Source organism: Phalacrocorax carbo, chromosome 3, assembly GCF_963921805.1.
Source record: "Phalacrocorax carbo chromosome 3, bPhaCar2.1, whole genome shotgun sequence".
Taxonomy (NCBI): domain Eukaryota; kingdom Metazoa; phylum Chordata; class Aves; order Suliformes; family Phalacrocoracidae; genus Phalacrocorax; species Phalacrocorax carbo.
Genome location: NC_087515.1, coordinates 78,953,257 through 78,965,779, shown reverse-complemented (window position 1 = coordinate 78,965,779; position 12,523 = coordinate 78,953,257). Strand labels below are relative to the sequence as shown.

General features: G+C 49.2%; 1 long non-coding RNA gene across 2 annotated transcripts; it reads right to left on the bottom strand.

Moving 5' to 3' along the window:
• Positions 1-1,971: 1,971 nt before the first annotated feature.
• On the bottom strand, positions 1,972-6,985 carry LOC135312623 (uncharacterized). 2 transcript variants are annotated; one of them, XR_010372251.1, is made up of 4 exons: positions 6,227-6,985; positions 5,390-5,571; positions 4,039-4,106; positions 1,972-2,302 (listed from the first exon to the last, which is right to left on the bottom strand). It is a non-coding gene; the product is annotated as an uncharacterized LOC135312623 (long non-coding RNA). The 2 variants fall into 2 exon arrangements; XR_010372250.1 differs by having other exon boundaries at positions 5,390-6,985.
• Positions 6,986-12,523: the final 5,538 nt, after the last annotated feature.

The following is a 12,523-nucleotide window of genomic DNA, read 5'->3' as shown; positions in this document are numbered from 1 at the left end:
TGCAAAGGGTGTTGCGAATATGTTAGTAAAGCCCTGAGTGGGTGAAAGACTCAGTCCTTGCAGAAACAGAGGGCACATCAGTGTGCCAGCGATGGGGCTGTGATTTTGATTCTTTCCTTTGCTTTCTCCTCACCGCTGTTTTTCTCAGTCTCTCAGAGTTAAGGACAGATGGGAACCATTAGATATTTGTGGCTCCTTTGGGAACTGTTAGTCAGGCCTCTTGTATATCACAGCCCTTCAAACCTCACCTGCTTACCTTGCCTGAGACTTGACTACAGCGTCACTCACGCTTTTAACTGTGGTTAGAGCACATCCATCAGAAACATGCCCGTCTTGGCTCGGACACATCTGGAAAACACGCCAACTGCCCTGACAGCTTGTTACAGTGATTAATTACCTTCATTCCAATAAATCTGTGCCCAGTTTTTCATATGAATTTATCTGGTTTCAGCTTGCTGCTACACATTCCCATAATTTACTAGATTAAAGAGCCTTTCAGTACCTGGTATTTTTCTCCCAAGGAAGTTCCTCCGCCATCATAATCAATTCCCTGCTCAGTCTTTTTTGATAAGCTAGAGAGAGCGAGTGCTTCGTGTCTCCCATCGCAAAGCATTTTCTTCAGGCTCTGAATCATTTTGTGTGGCTCTAATGTTCCACTACCCATTTTTCAACATCAATTTAAAACACACAAGCCATCCCAGTGCTGGTCTCACGAATACAGTACTTGCTCATATCCAGTTGCATATCCCTTAGGACTCTTAAAAAAAAAAAAAAAGAAATCTATTCAGAGGCTGAGGCAGATGCAAGCCGGCTTCCTTCTGGCTGGCATTTGGAGCAACCGAAAAACAGCCATCAGTCACCTCTGCTGGCGCTGCCATCTCAGCAGGTAAAGAGAAAGCATGACAAGGCTGTCTCCCTGCTTGTCCACTGTGATGTGATTCAACGTTGGAAAGCAAGGCTGCCCCTGCGCAGGGTACCTGCTCTGAGTGCAGATTGCCCCGGGCGCACCCAGACCACATCCATAGGGATAAACTCACCAATGGGCACAGAGCAGCTGTCTCCAGGCTGTTAAACCCTCTTTACTCATGAAAGTAGAGTGGCTGCAGCCAGACTTTTTATGTCCTTGCCTGGGAATTGTTTGGGAAAGTGCTAGAAGCCTGGGCCAGCACTGTGCCAGGCACCATTTGCAGTCTCGCCATGGATGCAGCTGAGCTCCAGTACCTGGAAGTGCTCCCCACTGCTGCTCCCTTTACCACAACGCCATCTTAACAGAACCAGCCTCAAAGGAGGGAGAAGGATGAAGTGACTCCCTTGTTTTGTCCTTACGAACCCTCCTTCCTAACAGGTCAGCAGGCTTCAGATCAGAGAGGCAGCAACAGGCTGGGGCATCCTTTTCCTACCCAGTGGTGGTCTAAGTGCTCACACTGGCACTGGAGAGCCAAGATTTCCATTGCAGCAGCGCCTCCAGCAGGCACATCAGGCCTCTCAGTGCAGCAGTCTCAGCAAGAGAAAGAACACAGGAAGAAAAGGCAAGAAATAAAGACGAAAAGGCAATAAAGGCACTTTTGCATAAGCTTAGAGAGGAAGGCTTGCATCTGTGGTCTTGCATCACCGTGCAGCTGGGACCAAACCTGGGCTGGCAACCTCATATGGGCTGATGCTTTAGCCCTGGGGGGTCCCTGAGCTGCCCATCCTGCATCAAACATCCACCCAGCACCAGCACCCTGAAGACTTATCACAGCAGCATTTGTCCTGCTGTCACTTGTCAGAGTTCAAACAGCAGTCACCCAGGTATCCAATACCAACAAAGCTGGTGGCACCTCACACCCCTTATAGGTAGATGAGGCCTCCAGGCTGAGCCTAAATGCCACTTTTTCTACCATTCCAGGGTTCTCAGATCAGGAAGTTGAGGGAAAAGTGATTTGAGGAAAAGATACCGACCCCCCCCATCTCAACAGAAGAGAACAAAAATACTTGATGACTAATATTTTATTAGATTTTGACTAGAACAATAGAAATTTCTGTATTTCCACACAGTTTCCCCCTTTCTTATATTCTGTCAGTGGCAGAAAATGTTGAATCACTAATCTGGAGCTTTAAAAAAAAAAAAAAAGTATTTCACATGCAGAAGAAACATATCTTACATCATTTCATGCTTCCTGCTCTGCTCTCTGGTGCCACGTTCCTCATTTTCAGGCTGTTTTAAAGGTCAGCTTCACAGAATAAATCCTGACCTCAGACATGGGAAATATGCTGCCTCATCACTCCAGGATCTTTTCTCACATGATTAGTCCCAACATTCCTGCAAGTAGAACAGTCCCCATCACCACTGCTGCAGCCAAAAGAAAAAACAAAACCCCCACCAACAAAAAACAAAAAAACACACACAAAAAACCCCCCAAAAGGCAAGATATCTTTTCTTTTTCTTTCCATTCCCCAAGTTCACCACCATCACAGCCTCATTTTGTAGGCTGGGGGCTACTTGAACAGTGTAATGCTATTGCCATCTATGGGCAAGGAATAGTCTTACCAACCATACTTAAAGTCAGAATACATACCTAAACTGACAACTACTCTCAGGAAAGTTTTAAAGAACTTTAAAGATAATATTATTTAAGATTTTTCAAGGGCTAAATAATAGGATCTGGATAAAATTTATACCCAGACAGCAATTACTTCTTATGGTATTTGTCTTACTCCTAATTATGTATTCATTCAACTGCCTTCATTTTGCCTGAAGAATTTTATTTTGATGCTATAATTTGAGCAGGGCGGAGAGGTCACGTTAAGGTGTCGATCCAGAAGAAGCATGCATACTCCATATGTTTTAAATGAAAGACCTGAATGTATTTTAAATTATTACTATCGATTATCCAATGTTTAACGAATTATGGAAGGCACAACAGTGATGAACAAGCTTCAGTGCTACGGGAAAGCTGAAGATTAATTTACTTGCTTAATAACTCCTCTAAAAATGTAAGATTTCAACCCTAGTAAAAGAACGAGTCAATTAATCTACTGGTTATAAATGACAAATATATACTGACAAAATAGTTTGACTGAAGTATAAAAGTTACTGTGAACTCTTTTTAGCTTGCCTACGCCTCTAAAAGAATCTGGCTCTTTTTCAGTAACCTAGTGAACCATGTTCGTATGAAAAATTTTTTGTCAGCATCTGAAAGAAATACAAAGCAAAACTGAAGCTCCCACTCACTGGGAGACTCTACAAATGACATTAAAAAGAAAGCACAACAACACAGCAAGATGAAAAATGGGTTTTCTGTTAAATTGTAACTAGCCAGACAGTTATGCTGCTCTCGGGTTCATGATAAAGGCATAAAGATTGCCTCCCATGCCTGCAGAGCTCATTGCCAGGTGGCACAGACCATGCGTGGTTAACTTGCCAGCCTTGGCCTCTTCTTGGTCACTGCTAACGCAGCGAAGGGAAAATGACCAGGCCCTGAGAGCAAAGATTGCCCACAGCTTGTCACTCAGGGAGGGAAAAAAAAAGAAAAAAAAAAAAAAAAAAAAGAGAGAGCAGCTAATGCATCAGACCATCTCAGTCCCTTGCCAGAGTGCCAGAGGAAGGGCACTGTAAGACTGAACCTCGTGGAAGTCGTAGGAAAAGAACCAAAGCACAAAGTCCTCTTCTAATGAAGTCAGAACAAAAACATTTGGATAGGATTTCTGGAAGAAAGAGCCAGAGGTGTTTGTGAATAAGCACAAGAATAGGCACTTCCAGTGACTGCAGAACTATAAACAAAAGCACTTTTGTGCACTCCCGGATTACTTGCTCTTATTTTCTCTTTCAGTCACATGCTTATGTGGGCCTGTACTCTTTGAAAACATGATTCATTAAGATGCTTTAAATCGCAAATATTGTACTATTAATATTGACTTTAACTTTCCTCTTACTTAGTATAATTTGTTTCATAACTGTATCTCTTACGTGACCAAATGCCCACTGAACCCTTTAAAAGTTTTTGTTAATACGTGCACTATATTTCCAAAGCATTTCAGATGTATGGGCTTCCCCACCTCCTCATCACTGTTTCATTGGTTCAGGGACATCCCCTTCTTCTCAGCAGATTGAAACATCCAGTAATCTGAAACAGATTTGGTGATCCTATAGCATTAAATCATGCCTTGTGATGCTTTATTCCTGCTCCAAAAGACTTTATGCATTAGCAGGTACATAAAATTGCACCAGAGACTGAATACATATTGAAAAGTAATAAATGATTCCATATGGTCTTAATTTTTCAAAGCAGTGCACCACTGTTTTGAAGTAATAGTGTTTAATTTTCCTGTTAGGAAGACTTTAAAATAGCCCTTCTAACCCACAGATAGGGGAACACTCTCACTTCAGATATTCTCCCCAGCTGAGAGATTTGGGTGCACCAACAATTTTCACAGTCAAATGGTGTCCTTGGTTAGCTAGCTAGCTAGCAAGGGTACAATTAGCCAAGGCAGTTAATTTCTTCCTTTTATTCAAAAAAGCTTGTGTCATCATTACTGTGAAGACACAGGTCACAAAGCCTCTGTGAGCAAACTGAATAGCATACGTTCCTCTTTAAGCTTCACGTACTTGAACATCTGTCAGACCTCAGCTACAGTTCCTCCCCAGTTATCCCTGTTTACTTCCAACGAAAAAAATCCATTTTGGTAAAACAAGGCTCATAATACCCCGACTAGATATATTTTAAGTTTAACATGCCTATTAGGAAGAGTAGCTACCGTATTTAGAAACAGACTCTTCAGCAGATCAGTTCTCGGCATGCATTCAATTATGAGTGCTCACTGAAATGGTACCCCCAAAAAGTAATTAAAAGAATAAAATCAGGTCTCACTCTGTCATTGGCTCTCCACAGGTAAAACAGCAGTGAACAACTTAAGACAGACACCTCTAACACAGCTGTTTGCTAGACCGAAGAAAATTATTTTGCAGGGAAGGAGAGGGTGCGCGTGAATGGAAGAATCCAACTTTTCAGATTCCAGGAGGAGTTTACAGGGCGGTTAGCTATAACTGCATGCCCCAAGCATGTTTAAGTGACATTCACATGAGCTGCAAGGAATGCAAGGCCTTTAACACCAGAAGCAGGAACAGGGCTGAACTGAGGCATTAAAGTTCAGAACTGCCCTCCCAAAAGCTCCTGCTCAACTCACGCCTAATCCTGGAGGCTCTGGAGTCCTATTTTTAGGCTTTCAGCATCCCAAGATACAGGACATTCTGCTTTTCGCATACACGGAACCACCCCACGTTAGGCAGCCCCATGCCTCTCTTCCCCCTGAGCCCAGCACTGGAATTCAGAGCTCAGACACGTCTCCATGCAAGATGAGACCCACAGCTCCGGCTGCACAGCCTGCTCAGAGTACATCCAACACGTACCAGCGGACTCCAGCTCCTTACAGGACAGTGCTGTGATGGCTCTTCCCAGAAGGGACAACAGGTAGGAGGTGCCTGTCGCTATCCCATCGCTCGCTGCACTGTGTCTCAGTCACTCAGAAAATGTGACCCCCTTCCCATTCCTTCAGCTTGATGCAGCTCCTGAGTCAGCAGCCACCCAGTTCCTCCAGGGTGGGAGAGAGAACCAGCTGCAAATGCTTATCATCGACTTCCCCACCATGTGCTGAGCCACTGACTGCTTTTGCTTAACACTTCACCAGCTTCTTTGAACCCTTTCTCAACTCCCCAGGGGGAACTTCCTTCCTGCTGTGTGCCTTGCAGTGCCCCCCACGCCAGGAGACCCAAGGTCACAATGTCTCCCCACTTCTGCCAGATGGGGTTCAGATGCCTGGCTCTGACCTTCCTGAAGAGTATCTTACCCGGGGGGTGGGCTAGCCTAACACGCACTCCATTTTCAACCAGCCTGTCGAACCCGTACTGCTGCCTGGGGGAAAGGGTGGGGATTCAGGATTCATGGGAGCAATCAAGGAGAGGCCATGACCTAGCAATAATAACATTGCCACGGGGAAGGGAAGGGAACAGCCTTGGATTTCAGTCCCCTTTTCCAAGTCTGCTCCTGTACTTTACATCGAACATTTGTCAGAGGACAAAACTCAAGAGTTCTGGGAAAAGGACTGTGAGCCACATCTCCAGCTCCTGAGCAAGTGCTCTGATCACTGGAGATACAGAATAACAGTGGGAGGTACTCGGACATCTTCCTCCAGGGGACACATACAGGAGAAAATAATTAATTCTTTGAAATAGGGTGTACGTAGGCACCTGCTCTCAAAAGGCCAAGCCAGGCTGGGAGCCTCGGCAAAGGGAAATCCTTTCCAGCAACCCTCATTCTCTTCACCTGGTCCCCGATTAAAACCTCAGCTATACAAGTGAGCCTTATGCTTACAGGTAGAGGGAAGCAGGACTGTGAAAGGTGGTTATTTTAGGGCTGTGGTGGGTAAGCATCGCTACAACGAAGCAAAGGTCGAGGCTCCATCTCTCTGCACAGCACCGGGCAGACAGCACAGCCACCTTTTTTGTCGCACGAAGACAACCGGCAATGCCACAGTTTCAGAGGTGTAGCTTTCAGGTGTCCCTGTCGGCGCCCTACCTCAGCACCCTGGATCCCAGCGCCCGGTCCCCTTCTCTCGCACCTCACGCAGGCCTCGGCAGCCTCGGGCAGGGCTGCCGGTCCCCCCAGAGGGGGCTTCGCCTCAGCTGCGAGGCAAGGGGAACCGAGAGATCCCTTTCCCCGACCCTCCGTGCAGCCGCGGCTTCTGGTTGAAGGTAGTTTTTAGCGCAGGGGCCGCGGTACCTTCAGGAAAGGCTTTTCTCCTTTGGCTGAGCGAAGGGGCAGCTTCACGCCATGGGGCCCGGGCAGGGCCTGGCCACCGGCCCTCACCCCGGGCCAGCCCGGCGGCCAGGCGCGCAGCAGGCCCGGCGCCCAGCCAGCCCGCCCGGACCGCCGCCGCCCGGGAGCGGACCCGGCCAAGCCCGCCCAAAGCCATCGGGGGACCGGGACCACCCCTCCCCCCGCCTCGCACCCCCTCCCCGCGCCGCATTTTACTCGATTGTTTATTATTTTCTAGTGGGCGGTGGCGGGGTGGAGGCGCCGACCAATGAAAAGCGCCTCTGCCCTGACGGGCGAGAGGGGCCAGCCAATAGTCGGCGAGGGCGGGCCCCGGCGGTCACGCGCGGCTCTAGAGCATGACATCATCTGTTTGCACGGCGCAGCCTAGCTTGGTGCGGGCGGGGCGGGGCGGGGCGGGGCGGGGGCGAGGGGGCGGGGGCGTCGGGAGGGGGCGGGGCTGCGGCGAGGGGGAGGGGCGGGGGCGGGCAGTCGCCGCGGCGGGAGCGGCGGTCGCGGCCTGGCCCTCCGGTCGTCTCGCCTTGATGCTGCTGACGGCGGCGGGGCGTCGGTGAGCCCCGGCCGGCCAGGAGGCCCTCCGAGCGGCGAGGCGCCCCGTCTTGTCCCGTCCTAACAGGCGGGGAGCAGCCGCCGACCGTTGGGCTCGCGGAGTGCGGGCGCCCAACCGCCGGTTTGAACCCCCCTCCCCCCCGACCCCTGCGCTGAGGTAACCCCGCCGCGGGTCCTCGGGCGGGGCCGCTGCCCCCCGGGCTGTGGGCAAAGGAGGAGGGTGTTAAATTTTAATAATGGAGTAATTAAGAGATAAGTGGGTATAGTTAAGCCCGTATGGGGTAACCGAGACGGGTTAAGTGACATGCCCGGGTTGCACAACGAGTCAGTGGCGGGGCAGAGCGGCGTTTTGCTCTGCTCCAGCTCCGGAGCCAAGCGGGAAAGCTGTCTGTCTGTCTGTGTGCCTGCCTGCCTGTCTGCCTGTCTGTCTTAACACGTGTTGGAGAGGTCGGTTCGTGGAGGTGTCCTGATGGGGCAGGAGGCAAGGGGAGGTGATTAAATGTCTCCTTGAATCCTTAACCGAAGCTGCTGTTCTGAGGATTAAATCCTTTTGTATCATCTAAGCCAAACGTAATAATAAAAAGATGGAGTTTCTTGCCAGATCTTAGCAGTTTGACTCTTTTCACCCTAATGATAATGAGTTGATAACTGCACGTACTCCCAAGTATTCAAAAATTATGATGCAAGTTTTTGAGTAGCATAATATAAACTTAAAAAACAGGTTTAAAAAGATTTAAAAATATGCAACTAGGGTTTCCCCCCCCCACTTTCTTCCTGGCCCTGAAAGCATACTTGGGTCACATCCATGGAGCATCAGGAACTTGGCTATTGGTTCAAAATGGAAGCTGAGGTGATACTTCAATGGGACTTTAAGAACAGGGATTTCAGAAAAACACCAATATTTCAGGACTCATAAGTAAAGCTGAGAAAGCTGGCAACACCACTATGTGCTATTTGTGGTTGTTAGCAAGTGCACGAAACACTGTTAGAAACCTACTTTTCTCTGCCTAAGAGGGGCAGCTTTTTGGTGGGCCTTGGCAATGCAGCTTCAGCAGAGATGAGGCCACTTTAATGACAACTTGAGGCTATAGGGTTCAATTTTCCCACTTCCTCAGCTTCACAGCTCCTTACTCAGCCAGGTTTTTTGAGGTTTCATTGTCAACATTGTTTCTTCCAGAAGGGTGATCCTGTCTTTTAATGTGGATGGCTGCAGTCACCGAGCTCCACACAGTGCAGAAACAGGCCCAGAATTCCTCCGGGTGCTCACGTTTAGGTGTATGCCGAGCTGAATGCTTCCAGCCTTAGCTTTTGGTCCCCCAAACTGTAGAGATCACTTGAGGAAAGAGTTCTTCTCTGCATAGTAGTAATGTCACTGTTTCCTTCTGCTACTGTACTTCTCTTCTTTCCCCTCCCCTCTCTTACAGTGGTCAGTCAGCCAGTTCACAGGCTGAAGTCCAACTTCAATCGATCTTTAAATTGCTGTTCGTCACTTTGAGGAAAATTTTATAGTCAGAACTCTGTAGCCGTCTTTGGCAAACCTTTCATGTCTCCATGGAACGATTTGGACCCTTGCTCTGCGTCTATCTGCCAGTCAGCCAATCTCCCTGTAATAACTGTGGAACCCATTAGCCAGTTTTAGCCAAATTGGGCAGAAAGGTTAAAGTCTCAAAGTATGAAGTTGGCTGGCTTATAGACGACATTTCTTTCTAATCAGCACACAGGTTGCTCTGAATCAGTCACAAAACCTACTGCCCTTTGCCCAGCCTGTGTTTAAAGGATGTAGTAGGGGACTGTGGGAAGAACAAAAAAATGCACTGAGGGAGCCGCGGGCTCACGGGCTGGGCGGGAGGGGGAGACGGGGCAGTGCCCACGAGCCTCTCAGAGACCAGGCTGCAGGTGGCTTACCCATCATACACCTGTTTATGTGAAGTCCATGTAGACAATGCCGCCGTTGTTTAATGTAACTGCAATATAACATCGTTTTATTGAGCGGCAGTACACTTTATGGTAGATTTCTGTAATGATGTAATGATGAGAAGTTCCAGGCCCCCCACCCCCCCCATGCAGCCTTAGCTCCAACAGTGCTTCTGCAGTAAGAGAGGTAAAGCCAGTAACGTGACCTGCACTTTTCTAGCTACCAGCCTGGGAGGACGCAGGTTATGGCAGAGCGAAGGATGGAATGCACCTGGGTTAGCCCCGTGAACTGGTGGTACGCTCTTACCTTACAGGAAGGTGATGCTCTGAATTGACAAAATGGAAGAATGAGAATGAAAACTGAGCCGATGGTAGCCTGCTGTAGCTGAATGTAGCAGCTCAAAAGAGTTATCTCAATGCAAAAATCACATATGAGGATTCCCACCCAGGGTGCTGTCATACGAACGTTAACTTTCCCCAAAGCAGTATGCTGCGGGTCTTGCACAGTCCACGTATGGCTGAGGTTGCCCACAGAGGTGACTTGGAGCCGCAAAGGAACCGTGACCCCACCGGATGCGTATAATCGGGTACCGTGATGGGTACGCATCTTCGCAGTATGGGCTTGAGCAGGGGTAGGAGATGAAAGGAGATGCAGAGGAAGACGCAGCGCTCCCATGGAACACTCGCAGTCTAAGTAGGCACAATGAGTGAGCGAGGCTTTCAGATGGCCTCAGGGCTGGCCTAGCTTTATTCCTGTTGAAGTCAGTGATAAAACTCCCATAAACTGAGCCTTTTTGAAAAACCCACCCTTGGGGCATTGAAGTACTTAAAGGAAGAAGACTGGAAATTGTGCAGGCTTTAGATCAATTTTGATCAGTTTTTATATGTATTTCAGTGGGCCCAGCCACAGAACAGCAGTAAGAAGGGCTCCTCTGTCTTTCTGTTTTGTGCATGCACGTTTGGTGAGTAAAATGTGTAGGAACAATTACACTGTGGTTTTAATTCTGCCTCTGAACTGCAATATCATGGGCACACACGTGCTGTGCGGAGCTGTGAAGAACTGGTACCGTGACTTGTGTGACAACAGCTGTACAGCTGGTATACCAGTGAATTCTGAAGAGGGCAGATAATCTTGCCGTATAGGTCTGGAGCTGGCACTCAGGAGATCCAGTTTTATTTCTCAGTTCTGACATGGGCTTCCTGTATGACCTCAGCACAGTCACATAATTGCTCGGTGCCTCAGTCCATCATCTCTTTAATAGGGTTACTACTTATTTCCTTTCTCCCGCCCTGGCCTGCCTTACTTAGACTGCAATTCTGCCGGGGAGTGGAGCATTGCTTACCACATGCAGGGCCTTCGCTCAGTACAATGAGATCTAATGGCAATGCCTGTACAGTAATGCAATGCCAATTAAATAAATAAATGAAGACGATAATATCATTTAGGACTAGATTTGCAGCTTGAAATCCAGCCCAAGGTCAAAGTGCTGTGCTTCCCTGGAACATCAGGACCTAAGGAAGTGCTCCACAAAGAGGTTTCTGCACTGGTCAAAATCAGCCCCAAGCAGCAGCAGGTTTTGGGAAAGGGCTGAGCGTCAGTCACAGTTTTGCAGCTGGCCTTCTCCAGCTAACCGCTGAAAGCCACGAGTAGAGGCTCCTCGGACACACGATGTTGGTCTAAGCGTCTTCTCATTGTGCACGGCCTTGTCTGATCTCGGTTCCTGACTCTTCAATGCTTCTGCGCTCTCCTCCCTGACCAACTGCTAAATCGTACACGTGAATGCCAGTATTGCAACTGCAGAGTAGCTGGTGTCTTTCTGAGCTGCCTTGCATTCCTGTGAGGGGCCACGCTACAACAAAAGCCATGGCTGGGCACGAAACGTCGTGACCCAAAATGGAGCTGCAGTGAAAATTATTTCCATTACTCGAACCTGCATTCATTCTGAATAATTCAGTGCCTCCTACTATATTTAGATAACTGAGGATTAATTGTATGCATGCTGAAATGCTGTCCCTTGTAATAAAATCACACCGAACTATTCCTAACTTGAGTGCCACTTGAATTTGAAACCTAACTAGACCCTGAGGGCCTTAGCCCTTACTTAGCAGGACGTGTAAGGCATGCAGCATGAGGGCCTTGCTGTTTTCTAATCAAACCAAATGATTTTCAAATTTCCTTGCTTCTCTATAATGCTAAATAAATTTGGAATAATCGAATTTGTCTGCTAATTCTACCTAGCAATGCTTCAGAAACACACCTACTTCTCAGTGCACGCAGTTGTCTGTGTCTGGTGTGGAAGACAACACTATTTTTGTGCTAAATCTAGTCAATAGTTTAAGTCGGTACAAAGCTAGGTGAGAACTGATGCATACACATTGCTATGTAATGTTATAACTACATCTATATTAATAGCTCTATATTCCTTGGCTTTGTGGGTCACCCCTTTATCCAACCCATAATTAACTACGTCTTCAAGTGAGCTACTTTGGAGGGCTCTCTGCCAGGGCACGGCCTACGACGGGGAAGGACAGCAGGATTACATTCACATGCGGACACGTCTGAACCTGCTCCCCATCACCCACAGGCAGAATGGAAGTTTTCAAAAAATGACAAAATTGGACTCCGAATTTAAAGTTTACCAGAATTAACTTGTGCACCAATAATTTATGACCAGCAGAAACAAGTCGAGAAGGAAATAGTGCACTATCGCTCCACCGTGACTGGCGGCCAGAGCTGGCTCCGTGGTGAGGCAAAGGCTGAAGCGCTGCTCCCCCCTGGCCGGGTGGGCCCGGCAGGGATCGGGGCATGGAAAAGCGCGACGGCCTCCTTTAGCCGTTCGAGTTCTGACAAGCGCAGAGAGCCAGGGCTAGCGTAACCCTTGGGAAGAGACCCCGGACGCTCTGAGAGACTCGAGGGCTTCCCGCCGCCTTCCCGCGGCCCGGGCGGCGCCGTCGTCAGGATGCGGCCCGGCGGGGGACGCACGGCACCGGCGGGGAGGACATGCCGCTCCGGAGCGGAGGGAAGGCGAGCGGGCAGCCGCTCTCCCCGCCGGCTGCCAGCGGCCCCCGCAGCCCGACCAGCCCCGGCTGCTCGCCCCCGGCCCGGCCCGGCCCGGCCCGGCCTGGCCCGGCTCGGCGCTCCCGCCCCGTCGGGGCGGCCCCTCCGCGGTGCCCGCCCGCCCTCTACTCCGCCCGTGGGCGGGCCGTGCCGTGCCGTGCGGTTAGGTTGAGGCTCCCTGCGTGTGTCT